The sequence below is a fragment of the Anomaloglossus baeobatrachus genome, chromosome 5 (genome assembly GCF_048569485.1).
Source record: "Anomaloglossus baeobatrachus isolate aAnoBae1 chromosome 5, aAnoBae1.hap1, whole genome shotgun sequence".
In the NCBI taxonomy this organism is placed as follows: Eukaryota; Metazoa; Chordata; class Amphibia; order Anura; family Aromobatidae; genus Anomaloglossus; species Anomaloglossus baeobatrachus.
Window position 1 is genome coordinate 500,185,843 of NC_134357.1, and position 19,545 is coordinate 500,205,387.

General features: G+C 42.9%; 1 protein-coding gene across 1 annotated transcript in view; it reads right to left on the reverse strand.

Annotated features, from left to right (window-relative positions):
• Window positions 1–9,939, reverse strand: part of LOC142311925 (uncharacterized) — an 85,587-nt gene extending 75,648 nt beyond the window's left edge. Inside the window, exon 1 of the mRNA XM_075350789.1 lies at window positions 9,904–9,939. The gene's annotated coding sequence lies outside the window, so the exon portion shown is untranslated. The remainder of the gene's footprint in view (window positions 1–9,903) is intronic.
• Window positions 9,940–19,545: the final 9,606 nt, after the last annotated feature.

The following is a 19,545-nucleotide window of genomic DNA, read 5'->3' on the forward strand; positions in this document are numbered from 1 at the left end:
GCATCTTTAAACAATATTGAAAGGCGACATAATATATTGTACAGACCAGGTGACGATCTGGCTGGGGTGAGGAGGAGAAGAGGTCCAAGCTGGTCATATAGATTGAAACGGGGGCAGTCGTTTGTGACCCCTCTAGACAAGTTTCTTACTAAAAGAGACTGTGCTGTGAGTGACCCCATGCCACCAAAGTCACGACAACAATCAACCCATAAAAGCAATCAAGCGAAAAATAAAACTACGCGGTCGGGCTCCGTGGATATGGACCTAGACTCTACGCCTTCGCTGTCTGCTTTGGTGTCTCAACAGGAAGACGGAGGAGGGTCACGCGACTCCCCATCAGAATCTGAGCCGGGAGACATGGAACACCATTTTGACCACAGAAAATTAAAAAAGTACCTGGATCTCCTTCCTACCAAGGAAGACTTCAGATCCCTGATCTCGGAAGTAAAAGAAACCTGTAAGTCAGAGATTAACTCAATCCGCCAAGATGTTGGGCTACTAGCAGATAGAGTGGACTCGGTGGAAAGGGATCACGATAACACTAGACAGTACATCATCAAATTACAAAAGAACGTGACCTCTTATGCTCGGGCTCTGAGTGAAACTAACAAACATCTGGAGGACCTAGACAACAGAGGGCGCCGTAATAATATCCGAGTGAGAGGCGTCCCTGAGGCTACAGGTAATGAAGACGTCCATGCCATACTTGAAACCATATTCAACACTGTACTGGAGCGCCCTACAACTCAAAGGATAAAATTGGACAGAGCACATAGAGCATTACGCCCCAGGGGGCCTCAAAATTACTCTCGTGACATTATTTGCTGTGTCCATGACTTCCAACTAAAAGAGTCTATCATGGCCAAAGCCCGCACTTCGGAGGGAATTGAATATAAAGGTTCTCGGATCCAATTATTCCCTGATCTATCTTGGATCACCTTACAGAAAAGGAGACATCTGCAGCCACTACTTGCATCCCTAAAAGATAAGGGCATCCGATACCGCTGGGGGTTCCCGTTTGCCCTCATAGCCTCAAAAGATGGTCGTACGGCTGTGCTACGCTCTACTCAGGACCTCCCAGCCTTCTGCACTGACCTGGGAATCCCATCGCCCTCCCTGGTAGACTGGGAATTAGAGATGCCATCCAATCCACCCCGTCCGATCTGGCAACAAGTGGACTCTAAGGGGGGTTCTCCCTCATCACGGCCTAAGGCACGACCGGCTCCGACCTGAGACGACAATTTTATTTTTTATTTCTTCTAGGAACAGGAGCCTTGAGTTTGAGTCTCTGGTTTCAGGCTGTAGTCTTCCCCTTGGGGGGTGGCTTCATGCCCTCCCTGATTTATTATAAGAGGAAAGACTGTGGAAAAAAAGCGCAAATAGGGTCTTACCCAAATAATATAGGGTAGGGAGGGGGGAGTAACACTCACCAGATGTAGTTGTGAGAGTCACAACTACTATAACCGCATGTGATGTCGATCCACGGCTGCAGCCACCAAACAGCAGATAACAGAAAGTGAGGGAGAGAAGGTGTTCACTTGCCGCGCCAACGGATCACTTAGACAGATGTTCAGATCAATGTCACTTTATTGTCATATAGGTCGACGCGTTTCCGGAGCTTCTGCCCCCTTCATCAGGACCATCAGGAACCAAATAACATCCTAAAATCCCATAAAACACGGTGAGGCAATAAAGACCAGACATAAAAAACCAATTTAATGAAATAAATCAGTGACCTCGTTAAGACCATGAGGTTTTAAAGTATTCAACTTGTATATCCAATAAGTTTCTTTCTTATTTAAAATATCCAACCTATTGGGAATATATGGGGGTATTTGTTCAATTGGAGTCACTTTAAGTCCGATTTTTTTATCATGATAAATAGTCGTGTGTCGGGAAAGTCCATGCATCATGTATCCCACCTTTATGTTATGTCTGTGGGAATTAATTCTATTGTGCAGGGCCTGAATGGTTTTCCCTATATACCGTTTATTGCAATCACATTCAATTAAATAAATAACGTAATCCGATTGACATGTCAGATGTCCTCGTATTACAAATTCACCCTTATCAGGGACAGACCCAAAAGCAACCCTTCCATTCTGGATGGACCTACAACACAGGCAATTCTTAGTCAGGCATCTGTATGACCCCATAGGTTTATTTATCTCCATTCTATTAGGGGGACTCCTTAGTCTACTAGGGGCCAGCTGATTTTTCAGGTTAGCGGCCCTGCGGAAAGTGACGCCAGGTTGGGAAGGAAGGACTCCCTTGAGGTATGTGTCATTCTGCAAAATGGACCAGTGCTTCCTTAATATTCCCTTAATGGTCTCACCATCACAGCTATAAGTGGTCAGGAAATTAGAGGTAAAACCATTATTCAATGTTGATCTATCAGCCACCCTATCTCCTAAAGGAGAATAATCTTTCTGTTTCTGATGTTTAACATCTTGGTACGCTTTCCTAACAACCGTTGGGGGATAGTTTTTATCTAGGAATCTTTCTTTTAGGACCCCAGCCTGGTCCTTGAAATCCTTATCTAACGTGCAGTTTCTCCTGATCCTTTGGTATTGGTTTTTGGGGATGTTAATCAGCCATTTTTTATAATGGTTACTATCAAAATTAATGTAACCGTTGCTATCTACCTTCTTAAAGAAGGTCTTTGTAAGGAGGGAACTACCAGTATGCGAGATGGTAAGATCTAAAAAATCAATGGATGTTTGATCTACGGTAGGAGAGAATTTCAAACCCCAGGTATTATTCTCTATCTCTTCCAGGAAGCCTAAATAGTTATTTTCGACATTATCCCAAATAATAAATAAGTCATCTATATACCTCTTATAGATCACTACATGTTTAAACAATTTAGAAGAATAAATATATTGCGTCTCGAAGAGTCCCATTACTAAGTTAGCAAACGTAGGAGCTGCCCTAGAGCCCATGGCTACGCCACAGCATTGGTGATATATGTGTTCTTGAAAAATAAAAAAGTTATTTTTGGAAATGAATTCCATACTGTCCAAAAGGAATTTTTTCTGTTCTACTGGTAGCCGGTCATCCACTTCTAAATATTGTTTGAAACATTCAAGTCCTAGGACGTGTGAAATATTGGTATATAGGGAGGCAATGTCAAGGGTCAGAAAAAGAAACGAATCTTTCCACGTTACATCCTTTAGAACATTAATAAGGTGAGGAGAGTCTCTCAGAAAACTTCTAAGATTCATAACATGTGTCCTCATGATCGAGTCAACATAGGCAGCAAGATTCTCAGTCAATGACCCAATTCCTGAGATAATAGGTCTCCCAGGGGGGTCGACCAAACATTTGTGGATTTTGGGGAGATGGTAGTAGAATGCCATTTTTGGATTCTTAATGTCCAAAAAATATTCATCTTTGTTCAGGATCCCTGACTCTAAGGCCTTTTTGATAAGTGTCCGATAATTACCAATGGAGTTATGATAGATAGACAGCTCCACTATCTCGTAGTGTGTACTATTAGACAACAATCTCAATGCCTCCTGGATGTAACTGTCCTTATCCTGCAAGACAATGCCTCCCCCTTTATCGGCATTGCGAATAACCAGATTGGAATTATTTTTTAGGGATACCAAAGCCATTTTCTCTTCCTTGGACAGGTTAGCCCTAGGAGGGTTTCTATTTTTCTGGAGTGTCTTAAAATCCTCTAACACCAAATCATTAAAGGTTTTGATGTGATGACCAATACTATGCAATGGATAGAAATTCGATTTTACTTTATAGTCAGTATGGAGAAAATCATCCCCAGCAACATCTATTTTAGCAGGTACTGACTTATTGATTTGGAAATGTCTAGTAAGCGTGAGCTTTCTGACAAATTTCTGAAAATCCAGAAACAATTCAAAGTCATCAGAGGACCTTGTAGGGCAGAAAGAGAGCCCTTGTTTTAGGACATTCAGCTCATATTTGGAAAGATTGTAGCTAGACAAGTTGAATATACCGGACATGTCATTATTTATCATACGCCCCTTTTCTCTTTTTTTGCTTGAGCCTGCGACCTGCTCTGGTCCCTCTGAAGTGCTTTTTCTTTTCCCTCCTCTTGGTGTCAAAAAATTTGTTATGGGAACTTGTGAGCTCCTGGCCTTATTATTTATTATAGTTATTTGGTTCCTGATGGTCCTGATGAAGGGGGCAGAAGCTCCGGAAACGCGTCGACCTATATGACAATAAAGTGACATTGATCTGAACATCTGTCTAAGTGATCCGTTGGCGCGGCAAGTGAACACCTTCTCTCCCTCACTTTCTGATTTATTATAAGGACTTTGGTTGGTCTTTTCTTTCATAACTAGTTGTTCACTTTCTTTTTTCTTCTCTGATATTGATATATCTGGTTACGATTCCTCATATCATTTGCATTGGTTTGCTACTAGGGCGGTGAGAACCGAGTGCTCCCCTCTCTTAGATGTTTAGAATCTAGCTTTAGACACTGACTGTGATAGCAGTGTGTCCATAGCTACAAACTCCCTTTAAGGGTTAGAGTTACCCTGGTTCCTCCTACGGAAGAGTTGGTATAGGAGGTTAGGGTTTAGATATTGGTAAAGTTTTAAATTATGCCAATTTTTTCTTCTTTGACCCTGACCGGGGAGGATGGAAGCGGAGGTGAAGGCTTTTGCCTGCGGCTTCACTCCTCACCGGTAACATTTTGACATGTAAATGTTATGCTTTATATGTTATGTGTTTTGTCATTGTCTTTTACCATTCCTTATGTGTTTACCCTGATTGTGGTGAGGGAATCTTTTGTACCCCATTGAGAGCCATCCATCATGGGCCGTCAGGCAAGTTTGAGATGGGCAATACCCGGTTAGCCTTTGTATGTAATGCTAATTTTGCTTTATACCACTATAACTTAAAATATGGTTAAAATTTTAACACTAAATGTTAAGGGTTTAAACTCAAACATTAAGAGGCGAATGGCATTAGGTGAGATGCGGACCCAGCGAGCTGATGTGGTTTTCTTGCAGGAAACGCACTTGAATCTCAACGGGAACTGCAATTTCGCCAAACACCTTTACCCTACGATTTTTTTAGCCTCTCAGGAAAGGAAAAAAGCCGGTGTGGCGATCTTGATATCAAGGACCTGTCCCATTCAAGTTACTACCTCCCTGGCAGACCCACAGGGTAGATACCTTATCCTACAAGGGACATATAAGGAAGTTCCAATCCTTTTGTGTAACATTTATGCCCCTAACACCTCCCAGATCCTTTTTTTGAACCGGGTATTCCTCAAATTAACACGCCTTCCCCCCTCAGTGTGGATAGTGGGTGGAGATTTTAACACTATTTTCTCTGACTCTTTAGACAGGTTGACCATTAACAATCAATTGTCGAGCCCGTCTCAACGTAAATTGACAGCTGCCTTTCGAAGACTGATCCGCAGGTTTGCCTTATTTGATTTGTGGCGAGTTAAACATCCCTCAGAAAAAACCTTTACCTTCTACTCTCCCCCTCATGGTACACACACCAGGATCGATTTCTTCTTTGGCAACATTCAGGCCCTTAGATGGACGAGCAAAGTAGATATTGGTGCAATAACGTGGTCAGACCACGCGCCAATGACTCTCACCCTAGATCAGACAACCCAACGTACAAGAGTCTGCCACAGGAGGCTCAATGAGTCCCTTCTCAAGAGAACTTCCTACAGAGACAAACTGGAAGCAGGATTGATGGAATACTTTGAGAACAATGAGGGGTCAGTGCCCAATTTTTCTACTATCTGGGAAGCCCATAAGGCCGTCTTTAGAGGGCAATGCATAGCTTTCAGCTCCCGCATCAAAAAAGATAGACTATATCAGAGAGATCAGCTCCTTAAAAGTCTCAGAGACTTAGAAAATAGGATGACCCTTAACCCATCAATACGTACCCTTAGAGGTATAGTAAAGACTCGTGCCCAACTGAAGGACCTAGAGGTCAATATAACAGAAAAATTACTACTCTATAGCAGGCATAAATACTATGACAAAGGAAATAAATCTCACTCTCTTTTAGCCCGCCAACTTAGGGAGGAGAGGGGGAACTCATCCGTTTATGCCTTGAGAGATTCGGGAGGGAATACGTTATATGACCCCACTAAAGTTGCAAAGATTTTTCAGGATTATTTGTCAAGATTGTATTCTTTGCCCAGCACCCTTCCTACAGACCCAGGAAAACAGAGGGAGCTAATCCACTCCTTTCTTGAGCAGTGTAAGCTGCCTACCCTTACTAAGAATGCTGTAAACACACTGAATAAGGAAATCCCGTGTGAAGAGGTAGGAGAGGTGCTTAAATTACTTCCTAATGGAAAATCACCGGGTCCAGATGGCCTGACATACTTCTACTACAAGGCATTTGCGGATCGACTTACCCCCTATTTAGTTAAATTATTTAATAGCTTCCTCACGGGCTCCCCTATACCCACAAGTATGTTACATTCATATATTACGCTTATACCCAAACCTGGGAAGGATGCTATGGAATGTGCCAACTATAGGCCCATAGCACTCCTTAAAGCTGATTTGAAAATCTTCACTAAACTACTAGCTCTACGCCTTTCAGTTCTACTTACTCAGCTAATACATAAAGACCAGGTGGGTTTTGTCCCATGTAGACAGGGAGGGGACAATACCAGGAAGATCATTGAGTTAGTAGAGGTTGTTAATAAGACAGAGAGTGAAGCACTCCTTCTTAGTTTGGATGCGGAGAAGGTGTTTGACCGTCTGGGGTGGCCATTCATGTTCGAAACATTGCATCAATTTGGAATTTCAGGTCCATTTATTACTGCCCTGAAAAGTCTATATTCATGCCCCTCAGCTTCGGTCAAGCTTCCTTATGCCACATCTCAACCATTTCAAATACACAACGGCACTCGTCAGGGATGCCCTTTGTCCCCCCTTCTCTTTGTCATGTGTATTGAACCATTGGCTGCTGCTATTCGCAATGACCCTAATATACATGGAGTAATGGTACGAGATAAGGAATTTAAGCTATCTCTATATGCGGATGATGTCCTATTGATCTTGTCCCAACCACATATCACCCTCCCGAATTTGCATTCCTTGTTACTACAATTTGGAAGGTTGTCAGGGTATAAGGTCAATCAGAACAAAACGGAAGCTCTGCCTTTTAATATTCCACAGGTGCGGGTCTCCTCCTTACAGGGAAACTACAACTATAAATGGAAAAACATATCCTTGACATACCTTGGGATACAATTAACATCTAAGTATAAGCTTTTATACCAGCAGAACTATCCTAGTTTATTTACTGAGATAAAAAGGCTCCTGCTCAATTGGAACAAGCTCCCATTGTCTCTGTTTGGAAGAATCTCTGCAGTCAAAATGTCTGTTCTGCCAAAGCTCCTTTACCGGTTTGAGACCCTTCCGGTGTGTGTACCATACAAAGAGTTGCGCAACATTCAGTCTAGTATACTTCAATTTGTTTGGGCTCATAAGAGACATAGAATCAAGAAAACAACATTATTTGACAGTAAACTGAGAGGAGGCCTGGGGGTCCCTGATATTACTAAGTACTATTGGGCAGCACACTTACGTCACATCCCTGCATGGTCTAATCGCAGTGCCTTCTCTAGATGGATGGAAATAGAGAAGTTATGGCTTGCCCCAATACACCCTAACTCCTACCTTTGGGGCACCTCATCTAATAAGCCTGACCCAAATACTCTGGGCCCGATAGCCTTCACGAAGATGATATGGGACTGTTGTGTCAAGAAGTTTCCAATTAAATCTGAACACTCTCCATTGACTTCTTTTCTTTTTAATCCCAGAATGCCGGACGGTATGCAGGGTACAGCGACTAAAACGTGGTTTGACAGGAAACTCTTTTGCTTTGCTGACATAGTAGACGCACACTCCAGAGTCCTTCTCCCCTACGCCACCATAGCTGATAAATTTAATCTCCCAGGCAATTCCCAATATCGGTATTTACAAGTTAGACACCTGATGCATTCCCTTTTTACCTCATTAGAAGTCTCTATCCCTACACTTTTTGAGAGATTGTGCAGAGCTGGGGCCTCTACTAAAGGCCTCATCTCCGATATATATCGTATTTTAATGGCTCCGTGCCCAGAAGACAAGCCAGATCATACATATATGAGGAAATGGGAAGATTTCCTTGGTGAGACCATTCCCTTGTGTATGTGGAAGCGGATCTGGGATACGGCCTCTAAGACATCTTCATGCTATGTCTATAAGGAAAATCAGTATAAATTGCTTATGTATTGGTATCACACCCCATCACTACTACATAAACTAAACCCAGCTATACCTGACAATTGTTGGAGGTGTGGAGCCACAGGAGGAGACATACCGCACATATTCTGGGTATGCCCCAATATCCAGTGTTTCTGGAGGTTGGTGCAATCTCTTATTTATAAAGTAACTAACCTTCAGATTCCCCTGGATCCTAAATTCTATTTATTAAATATACCACTTGCTCAGCTGGGGAAAAGAGTGAAGCGGTTACTATTACACATGACCACAGCAGCTAGATGTCTAATTGCCCGTAACTGGAGGTTGGCCCATCCACCCTCACTTACAGATCTCCAATCTCGGATCCAAGATGTGAGAAGGATGGAGTATTTATCTGCCCTGTCAAATAACACAGTAGATCTTTTTGAGAGTGTTTGGTCACTTTGGGATACTTATTGGGCCAACAAAGAATAACAGTGAAGTACGGCCTTGATGGAAGCCTGATATGCTCACCCTCCCCAATCCATCCCCCCTCCCTTATGTTTCCCTGTCTAGTATTGTATTGTTCGTCTTGTCATGTTCCCTGTTTTCAGTGTATTAGTGGATAATATGGATACGGATTTCTGGTTTACAGTTATTAACAAGCTTGTGAGACATATCCATGCATGCATGTATTTTTTTTTGTATCTGTTCTAAAAACTTAATAAAACATTCAGTTATAAAAAAAAGAATATCTGTGTATGTAAATAATCAAAATGTAGATGTAGTTGCATAATTATCTGTCTGTCTATGTAGCCATCGCATAGACCCATAATATAATTCTAAGCTGTATAAGTCATGAAGGAGTTAACCAAATATAATGAAGCCAGAATGTGAAGCTGCAAAGTCTTACCAGTAGCTTCACACAGAAAGAATGTACAGAAACAAACTGCGCTGTGAGAAATTAAGGAGTAAAAGTACTCCCTGTCTAGCTTCAAGGTTATTCATGCATATTGTATAATTGGATCTATCTAATACACGAGTTAGTTGGTGATGCTGGCTCAAGGAGAACATGTCTTATGTATTCATTGTCTGATACATTAATATCGGCTCCGATATTAATCAGCTAATACGGCACCGTCTCTGGATATCCCAAACGAAGACTCCATTAGCAGTCTTCACCAAAAATCTCTACCTTGACAATTGGAGACGGTAACGGCGGGGGGAAGGGGCAGCGGCGGCGGCAGCAGTAGCGGGGGCGGGTAGAGGAGAGAGAGGGGGTGTCATTGGAGACAGTAACGGCGGGGGGAGGTGAGGGTAGGCGGCCCGTCCTCACACATACCGGCGGTTGACGGGTAAAGTGGAGCAAACAGCATACGCTGTGAGCTCCATAATGATGCCTCTGATCTCCTCCCTCTGCTGTGATCTGGACAGCCCAGGGGGCGTGTCCAGGTTATAGCAGACGCCTACTCTAACGTTACTAAATGGGGTCGGATCCAGACCAGTGTTCTCTATGCACAGGGGCTGCCGTGAGTAACAGTACCTTCAGTAAAATTAGAATGAAATAAAAACTAAATAAGCACGGATTTTAATTTTGTATTAAAATACTTGATTTCATAATCACTATTTTTAACACAAAAATAAAAAAACGCGACACCCTACCTTTAATGCCACCTGCGCCCAGTAATAGGGAATCTCCACATACCTCCTCCTGAAAAGCCGCACACTGGATGATAGATGCTAGACTGTATGGGCTGCTTCCAGGTATGACGTCATTTCTGTCATGTGATAGGGGCGTGTTCAAAACGCAGCTGTGCTTACAGGACCTGTGATGATGTCACATGGAGGGGGAGGAGTCAGGGTGTCACATGATCAGCTCCTCGGTGTGTGCAGGACTCTGCTGTGCTGGTTGTGGTTGGTGCTGGATGAGGTGACTTTTTCCGTTCAACTTCAACTTTGTAGAGATATCTAATTGCACTCCCATTGCCTCAAAATATTAGATTTTTTTTATTTATTTGCTAGCTGTAGTACTTGGGCGTTGCCTGGGATAGTAATAGTCTCTCTGTCTCTTTGAGTTTCTGTCTGTCTCTGTGTGTTTGTCTCGTTCCCTTTCCCAGTCTTTCTCATTCCCTTTCCCAGTCTGTCTCGTTCCCTTTCCCAGTCTGTCTCTCTGGATGTCTCTTTCCCAGTCGGTCTCTCTGGCTGTATCTGTCCCTGTCTGGCTGTCTCTGTTTCTGTCTGGCTGTCTCTGTCCCTGTCTGGCTGTCTCTTTCCCTGTCTGGCTGTCTCTTTCCCTGTCTGGCTGTCTCTGTCCCTGTCTGGCTGTCTCTGTCCCTGTCTGGCTGTCTCTTTCCCTGTCTGGCTGTGTCTGTCTTTGACTGTCTGTTTCTCTCTCTCTCTGTGTCTCTTTCTGTCTCTCTTTATCTATCTCCCCACCGACATCTTATTACCTTACACATAAGCTTTTTATACTAACAATTTATTTTGTTTCTATAGCAAACACTCACAGCTCCTATTAATAACCTAATAGCTCGCAGCTCCATTGACTTTAATGGAGGCAGGGTTTTTGGAGAGTAACTGTAAAGCGCGGGGTTACATTTTCCCATCCAAACATAGTCTATGACATTCCCTGAGTCACATGGAGTATTTGTGCTAAATTTCATGATTGTAAATGCGACGATGCGGATTCTTTTAGCGGACAAACATACACACATACACTCAGCTTTATATATTAGATTTATTTTAAAAGGTACCAAATGCTACCTTCCTTTTGGATGTGCACAATTGCACTTCATTAGGATTCCCCTTCTCTGTGTATATTGTGCATTGAGTGCCAGACTACAGAGTTTAAAGTGAACCTGTCGGGTCCAATATTCACCCAGAACCACGAGCAGTTCTGGGTGCATATTGCTAATCCCTCCCCAACTGTCTCTGTATTTAGTAGCATAGATAAAGAGATCTTTAGAAAAAGTATTTCTAAATATCCTTTATGATATGCTAATGAGCGAGGGGACTAGTCACAAGGGTGTTAGCTCCCTTGCTATTCGGCCCCATTAACATGTTAGTATGCCCTTGTAGGCGTGCTAACATAATAATGAATGCGCAGCGGCAGAGGGTGGTCGCGCTCACCTCTCCGCTGCCATCGCGTCCAACTCCTGGATTTCGACTCAGTGCGCATGATCCCGGACTTTCGATCATGCGCACTATGAAGCCGGGTTTATGTCTCCCAACTTCAAACTCATGTATTGCTCATGACCGAAAGTGTGGGATCAGCAGCAGCTGAGAAGTAAGCATGACCATTCTCTGATGCTGTGCAATCATTAGCATTTTAGTACGCCCACAGGGGCGTTCTTACATGCTAAGGAGGCTGACTAACAAGGGAAGTAACACTCTTGTGACTAGTCGCTGGCCTCATTAGCATATTATATGGGGTCTTTAGAAATACTTTTTCTAAACATCTCTTTATCTGTGCTAGTGTATACAGGGACAGTTAGTCAGGGATTAGAAATATGCACCCAGAACTGCTCGTGGTTCTGGGTGGATATTACACCTGACAGGTTCTCTTTAATTCAAGTGCAGTCAATAGGTGAGATTATCTCAGCTCTAAGGGGCACTTTGCACACTACGACATCGCATGTGCGATGTCGGTGGGGTCAAATTGAAAGTAACGCACATCCGGCGTCACAGGCGATATCGTAGTATGTAAAGCCTTTTTGATACGATTAACGAGCGCAAAATCGTCGTAATCGTATCATCGGTGTAGTGTCTGTCATTTCCATAATTTGGAAATGACCGATGTTACAATGTTGTTCCTCGTTCCAGCAGCATCACACATCGCTGTGTGTGAAGCCGCAGGAGCGAGGAACATCTCCTACCTGCGTCCTGCAGCTCACTCCAGCTATGTGGAAGGAAGGAGGTGGGCGGGATGTTTACGTCCCGCTCATCTCCGCCCGTCCGCTTCTATTGGCCGCCTGCCGTGTGACGTTGCTATGACGCCGCACGACCCGCCCCCTTAATAAGGAGGCGGGTCGCCGTCCAGAGCAACATCGCATGGCAGGTAAATGCATGTGAAGCTGCCGTAGCGATAATGTTCGCTACGGCAGCTATCACTAGATATCGCACTTGCGACGGGGGCGGGGACTATCGCGCTCGGCATCGCAAGCATCGGCTTGCAATGTTGTAGTGTGCAAAGTGCCCCTAAGTGTTGGAGCACTGAAGACTGATTCTCAGTTCCTGATTGGCAATAGTTTTCAGTGGATTCTACACAGAAGTGATAAAAGCCTTTTGTACTCACAGAGATGAGCAGACTCGTTGAAGTTTGGCGGACTCATCCAGATTTTAGATAAAGTCCTTAACCCTAATGGAAGTCACTAATTAGGCAGTTCCGGTCTCCTCTCACATGCAGCCAGCCATAAACAGAACACTTCTGGGGAGAGTGGTCTAGGTTTTTCCATTGATTTTTGGGTGCACACTATATCCTAGAACACTGAGCATACCCGAGCGCACCAATGCTCAAGCGAGTAGTGCATATGTAAAGCACCCGAACTCTGATTTTTTAGTAAAGTCTGTGTTTGATACAAACACAGAACTTTACTTTTGAGGTTTGCTCATCTCTACTCATAGTCTCTGGCCATTGCCACGTTATTGCTGTAATAAGGCCTAGGACACATCGCGAGGAAAACGGAGCGAGTGGATTGCAATAAAAAAATCGCATTCCACTCGGACCAATATTACTCTATGGGGCAGCTCCCATGAGCTATTATTTTCTCAGCCCTAATTGGACTGAGAAAACAGTTACAGCATGCTGCGAGTGTAATGCGATCCTGTTTCACTCGCACCCATTCAAGTCTATGGGGCGAGAGAAACATCACACTGCACTGAGAGAATCACATCAGCCGGCAACGGAGGAGATGGGGAGATAAATCCCTCCCTCTCCTTCGCAGCGCTTGCGCTCCCCCCACAGGTGTGGTCTGATCGGATGATCAGACCACAATCACATGACACTCGGCTCCCGCTGTGCTGCAAACGTGAGGCGAGTGTTATGCAAAGACTCGCACATAACCCTGTGTGGCTGTAAGCCGTGCGCCGGGGTGGGCTCTTTAGGATACAGCGAAGTCACGAATGAGAAATAAACGGCCCCAAAACTAGATTAACTGACAAAAGTGCTTTACTACAATTTGAATATGAATGCAATCAAAACAGGGGAAGACATTCAGGGAAAATCCACAAACACTCAGCGAAGAGGCTGAGACCCTTGTGCTATACAGGGTGGCGCCTTACAACATGAGACTGCTACAATATACAGTTAGGTCCAGAAATATTTGGACAGTGTCACAATTTTCGTGAGTTGGGCTTTGCATGCCACCACATTGGATTTGAAATGAAACCTCTACAACAGAATTCAAGTGCAGATTGTAACGTTTAATTTGAAGGTTTGAACAAAAATATCTGATAGAAATTGTAGGAATTGTACACATTTCTTTACAAACACTCCACATTTTAGGAGGTCAAAAGTAATTGGACAAATAAACCAAACCAAAAAAAAAAATTGTTATTTTCAATATTTTGTTGCGAATCCTTTGGAGACAATCACTGCCTTAAGTCTGGAACCCATGGACATCACCAAACGCTGGGTTTCCTCCTTCTTAATGCAGAATGTACCCGACTGTTGATTTTGCTACTCCAAGCATGTCTGCTATCTCTCTGATGGATTTTTTCTTTTTTTTCAGCCTCAGGATGTTCTGTTTCACCTCAATTGAGAGTTCCTTAGACCGCATGTTGTCTGGTCACAGCAACAGCTTCCAAATGCAAAACCACACACCTGTAATCAACCCCAGACCTTTTAACTACTTCATTGATTACAGGTTAACGACGGAGACGCCTTCAGAGTTAATTGCAGCCCTTAGAGTCCCTTGTCCAATTACTTTTGGTCCCTTGAAAAAGAGGAGGATATGCATTACAGAGCTATGATTCCTAAACCCTTTCTCCGATTTGGATGTGAAAACTCTCATATTGCAGCTGGGAGTGTGCACTTTCAGCCCATATTATATATATAATTGTATTTCTGAACATGTTTTGTAAACAGCTAAAATAACAAAACTTGTGTCACTGTCCAAATATTTCTGGACCTAACTGTATACACTATATGTTACCTACAGGCATGACTGGATATTCCAACCGCCAACTACCTATTAATACCCTTAAACATGAAAAAAAATTGGATGGGTGTGAAATACAAGCCGCCCGCAGTATAGCACAACAGTTTACAAACTTAAAATGAATTTACTCTAACCCCCAATTGACTATTCCCCTGCCCCAATATAAATATAGTGCCCTTTAATGGAGGATTTGTCCCACGATTCACCTTGAATAACCAAACAATTTACTATATACAATGACTGCTTAGCAAAGAGCATAAAAACATAAATAACAGATATTTTGTTCAACACAAGTTCCCTCCTGGATGAGCTCGATTATGCCCTAAAGTCTGTGACGGGTCTTAGTAACATCCGGGTGTGAGGTAGTTGTGGTCCACAGAGAAACCTCAATGGCAAAGAAGTAAATAATGTAGTCTTGGAAACGATGGTACCAAATGGTGATTGTGGCAGTAACTGTGGCCTGACAGTGTTACTATGCCTAACTAAACTAACTACAGGCCCTGCCTCAGTCTCAAATATTCTGGCGCCAAACTGGTGTGAGGTGCGTGCACGGTTACCCCCTGCGATGGCGCAGTGGGCCTAACTTATCTTACCGACCCGGGTCTGCTCTGGACAATATGTCTGAAGTACGCAGTCAGATGAGAGGCCTCTCCAACAGATGAGCAGTACTGCTGGTCACTGTGGCTTGTCTCCTTGGCAACGTCCTATCAACTTCACAAAAGCGTTCTTTCAGCAATCTTCTCCCATCTGGTAAGGATACGGATACAGTGGCACAGCTCTGATCAAGATGATAGATTTCTAGTCGCAAATATTATCTCTTCCCTCTTCTGCACGTCCTCTGTCTCTGTACTCATTCACTGCCAACTGCCAACCGCTTCCAAGATGGCTGCGCCTCTACTTCCTGTGATGTACTTCTTTTTATCAGCCTGTAGCTCCGCCCCCATCTGAGCTACCTATTGCAGTCTTTCATCTGTGCTGAGAAACAGCGTCCTCTTATGGTTGAATAATGACATTTTTGTCCCTTATAGAGTATTATCACATCATTACTGACAGGAAGCAGGTGGTAAAGTTACCTACAATAAATACTGTTCACATTTATGAGACACAAATATATACGTCTAAACTATGCTTGTGAGGTGATACAGGGGCTTGCCATGCATATCTTTAACCAGGTACATATTTCTGGCCATGAACAATGGGAGCTGTTTCACCATCTCACATGGCCACAGCCTAACAGTGATTTGTCATTAAACATGTTGGGGCGCAGTATTTGTTCAAAATTTTTTACACCAGTCATGAATTTTGGATAGGGGATGGACTCCCACTCCACCTTAAAATAACCATATCTATAGTAAACCTAGAAAATGGAATAATACACATTATTTTGGTTGTCAAAATGTCCATAGCTTTATTTAATCAGAGTATTCAAACAATAACAGTAAGAGTCAGGTGAAGGGCTAGTACATTGGGATTCACAAGTCCTGTGATCTTAGCTGTCTGACATACAGCACCAGCCCAGACAGCCATGAAGGTGGCGGCACGCACTGGCTGCCATTCAATCAGAGCCAGTACATTTTCAGGGCACCAATGACCCTATTATTCTCACTCCTGTGCTTAACCACATTACCATTACGACATCCTGCAGGCTGGCCACAAACGCCGAGCCTGTTCACCACCATAAGGATTTACATCCTCTGTTAGTTAAAATTAGACCACCTTAACTTGTCTGCAATTTCCACCTGACTCCTACCCCGCCACCAAAGAGGCCTTTTGACATGTTAAATGGACTCGACATCAGCCATGCCTAATAAAGCCATCAGCCAGTTCTACAAGCTGTGGGAAGACAAGTAACCTTATTCGTAAAGAAAATTCCAGAGCCGCAACAATGCAACGCTACCAAATTGTCGCTGATGGTATGGTAACAAAAGCAAAAGGACAGTCACTAAAATCCTGTAATGGAGAACGTGGAAAAAAACCCATAATAAACCAGGTAACCAAATCGTTACTACATCTCTTACCTAAAAAACTATTATCCTGCCTGTATTGTAACCAGTTCTAATAATTCAACGATTCACAATTTTTGGCTCCAGAAAGCCCTTAATATGTAAAGTAGCTAAGACCCACTCGACAACGTTTTTTAATATAAACAACACCTTGCAGCAATGATTTCTCAAATCCACAAACTACTAACTGGAAAATGATGAGCATATATGAAGAGAATCATATTATAAAGATAGAGTATGTAGAAAGATATATACATATAACATCAACATAAATACTAACCCTTAAATACCATTTATAATATTTGGTCATAATAATTAAAATAAACCTACACCGTGTGCAGAATTATTAGGCAACTTGTATTTTAGAGGATTTTTTTTTATTATTGATCAACAACTATATTCTCAAAAGACTCATGAATATCAAAGCTTAATATTTTTGGAAGTTGGAGTGGGTTTTTTTTTTAGATTTGGCTATCTTTGGAGGATATCTGTTTGTGCAGGTAACTATTACTGTGCAGAATTATTAGGCAACTTAATAATAAAAACCAAATATATTCCCATCTCACTTGTTTATTTTCACGAGGTAAACCAATATAACTGCACAACATTTAGAAATAAACATTTCTGACATGCAAAAACAAAACCCAAAAAAATTAGTGACCAATATAGCCACCTTTCTTTACGATGACACTCAACAGCCTACCATCCATAGATTCTGTCAGTTGGTTGATGTGTTTACGATCAACATTGCGTGCAGCAGCCACCACAGCCTCCCAGACACTGTTCCGAGAGGTGTACTGTTTTTCCTCCCTGTAGATCTCACATTTTATGAGGAACCACAGGTTCTCTATGGGGTTCAGATCAGGTGAACAAGGGGGCCATGTCATTATTTTTCATCTTTTACACCTTTACTGGCAGGCCACGCTGTGGAGTAGTTGGATGCATGTGATGGAGCATTGTCCTGCATGAAAATCATGTTTTTCTTGAACGATACTGACTTCTTCCTGTACCACTGCTTGAAGAAGTTGTCTTCCAGAAACTGGCAGTAGGTCTGGGAGTTGAGCTTCACTCCATACTCAACCTGAAAAGGTCCCACAAGTTGATCTTTGATGATCCCAGCCCATACCAGTACCCCACCTCCACCTTGCTGGCATCTGAGTCGGGGTGGAGCTCTCTGCCCTTTACTGATCCAGCCTCTGGTCCATCCATCTGGCCCATCAATAGTCACTCTCATTTCATCAGTCCATAAAACCTTTGAAAAATCAGTCTTAAGGTATTTGTTGGCCTAGTCTTCACGTTTTATGTTATGTTTCTTGTTCAAAGGTGGTCGTTTTTCAGCCTTCCTTACCTTGGCCATGTCCCTGAGTATGGCACACCTTGTGCTTTTTGATACTCCAGTAACGTTGCAGCTCTGAAATATGGCCAAATTGGTGGCTTGATTTTCCTCAATTCATGGGCAGTTATTTTGCTCCTTTTTTTCCTAACACGCTTCTTGTGACCCTGTTGGCTATTTGCCATGAAACGCTTGATTGTTCAGTGATCACGCTTCAAAAGTTTGGCAATTTCAAGACTGCTGCACCCCTGTGCAAGACATCTCACAATTTTAGACTTTTCAGATCCTGTCAAATCTCTCTTCTGACCCATTTTGTCAAAGGAAAGGAAGTTGGCTACTAATTAAGCACACCTTATATAGGGTGTTGAGGTCATTACACCACAACCCTCCTCATTACAGAGATGCACATCACTTGATTTACCTTATTGGTAGTTGGCTCTCAAGCCTATACAGCTTGGAGTAGGACAACATTTATAAAAAGTATCATGTGATCAAAATACTAATTTGCTTAATAATTCTGCACACAGTGTATAGTAGAAAATCTACAAAATATTTAATAATCGTGCAATTTTGTCTATCAGTTTTTGGGCACTTAATGATATTTTTTACCCTTAGCCGCTCCTACTGACTCAAGGGCACCTCGGATAGGCATAGTAGAAACCTGCCACTATCAGCTATGCCTGTTTGCCCCGAACTGCATTGCATCGATTCGGGGGCCCTCCTGCTGGATGGCTCCCCCCATAAAATTGTCCCTCTGAGACCTCAGCTATGTAGGGACTCCCTTCTTTGTGTTAATGCACTTGCTTACTTTACCCATAGTGGCTCCCTCTGACTCAAGCGCAGCCAAATTAGGTAGATTGCTCTTCATTTTAATGCACTACATTATGGCATTGTCCTGATGAATACCTTGAAAGAAACATAAATTGGTCAATATAAACAGTAAAAACCTGTATCTCAGAATTCTCAAGACACACAAAAGAAAGAGGGTCCTTGAAGTTACAGATCTAATTAAACAACATGCCTACATCTTTTACTTCTGTCCTCCAGCCGCTGTTTCTGGCTCAGAGGAGCCATTTTGTTTTGTAGGTATGCAAAATATGATTGTCATGACCCCAGACACTCTAACCTAACAGGGTCTTAAAGATATAAATGCGTCTTGGAGACCAGGGGGGAAACCATGATGATTACCCCTCCACACCAGGGGGCCATACTGAAATGGTTGCCACTCCATACCAGGGGGCCATACCTGAGATGGTTACCCCTCCATACCAGGGGGACATACCTGAGATAGTTACCCTCCACATCAGATGGCCATACCTGAGATGGTTACCCTCCACACCAGGGGACCATAGCTAAGATGGTTACCCCTCCACACCAGGAGGCCGTACCTAACATGGATCCACCTCAACACAAGGGGACCATACCTGAGAAGGTTACCCTTACACACCAGGGGACCATACCAAGATGAGTTGCCCCAAAACAGCAGGGCGCCATATGGTCACCCTTTCACACCAGGGTAACATGCGTGAGATGATAACCATTAAAGACCACATTATAAGTAACTTCAAGGACCCGATAATAGATATGTATTATTTAGACACATATAATGAACAAAACCAGTGTATCCACATTGCAGCTTATTCTGAAATGTAATTGAAAATGTAGGTACTGTATATTTCAAATTAATTTTTGAACTCTTTATCCTTACAGCTTATGAAATGTATGGTATGTGGGATGAGTAAGGTTGAAACACTTTGCTTCTACATATAATATTGAATTTACAACCAAGGTATACAACAGGTTATACTAGAAAAAATCCCATCATATTGTTGGATATAGTCAGTGATGGGCGA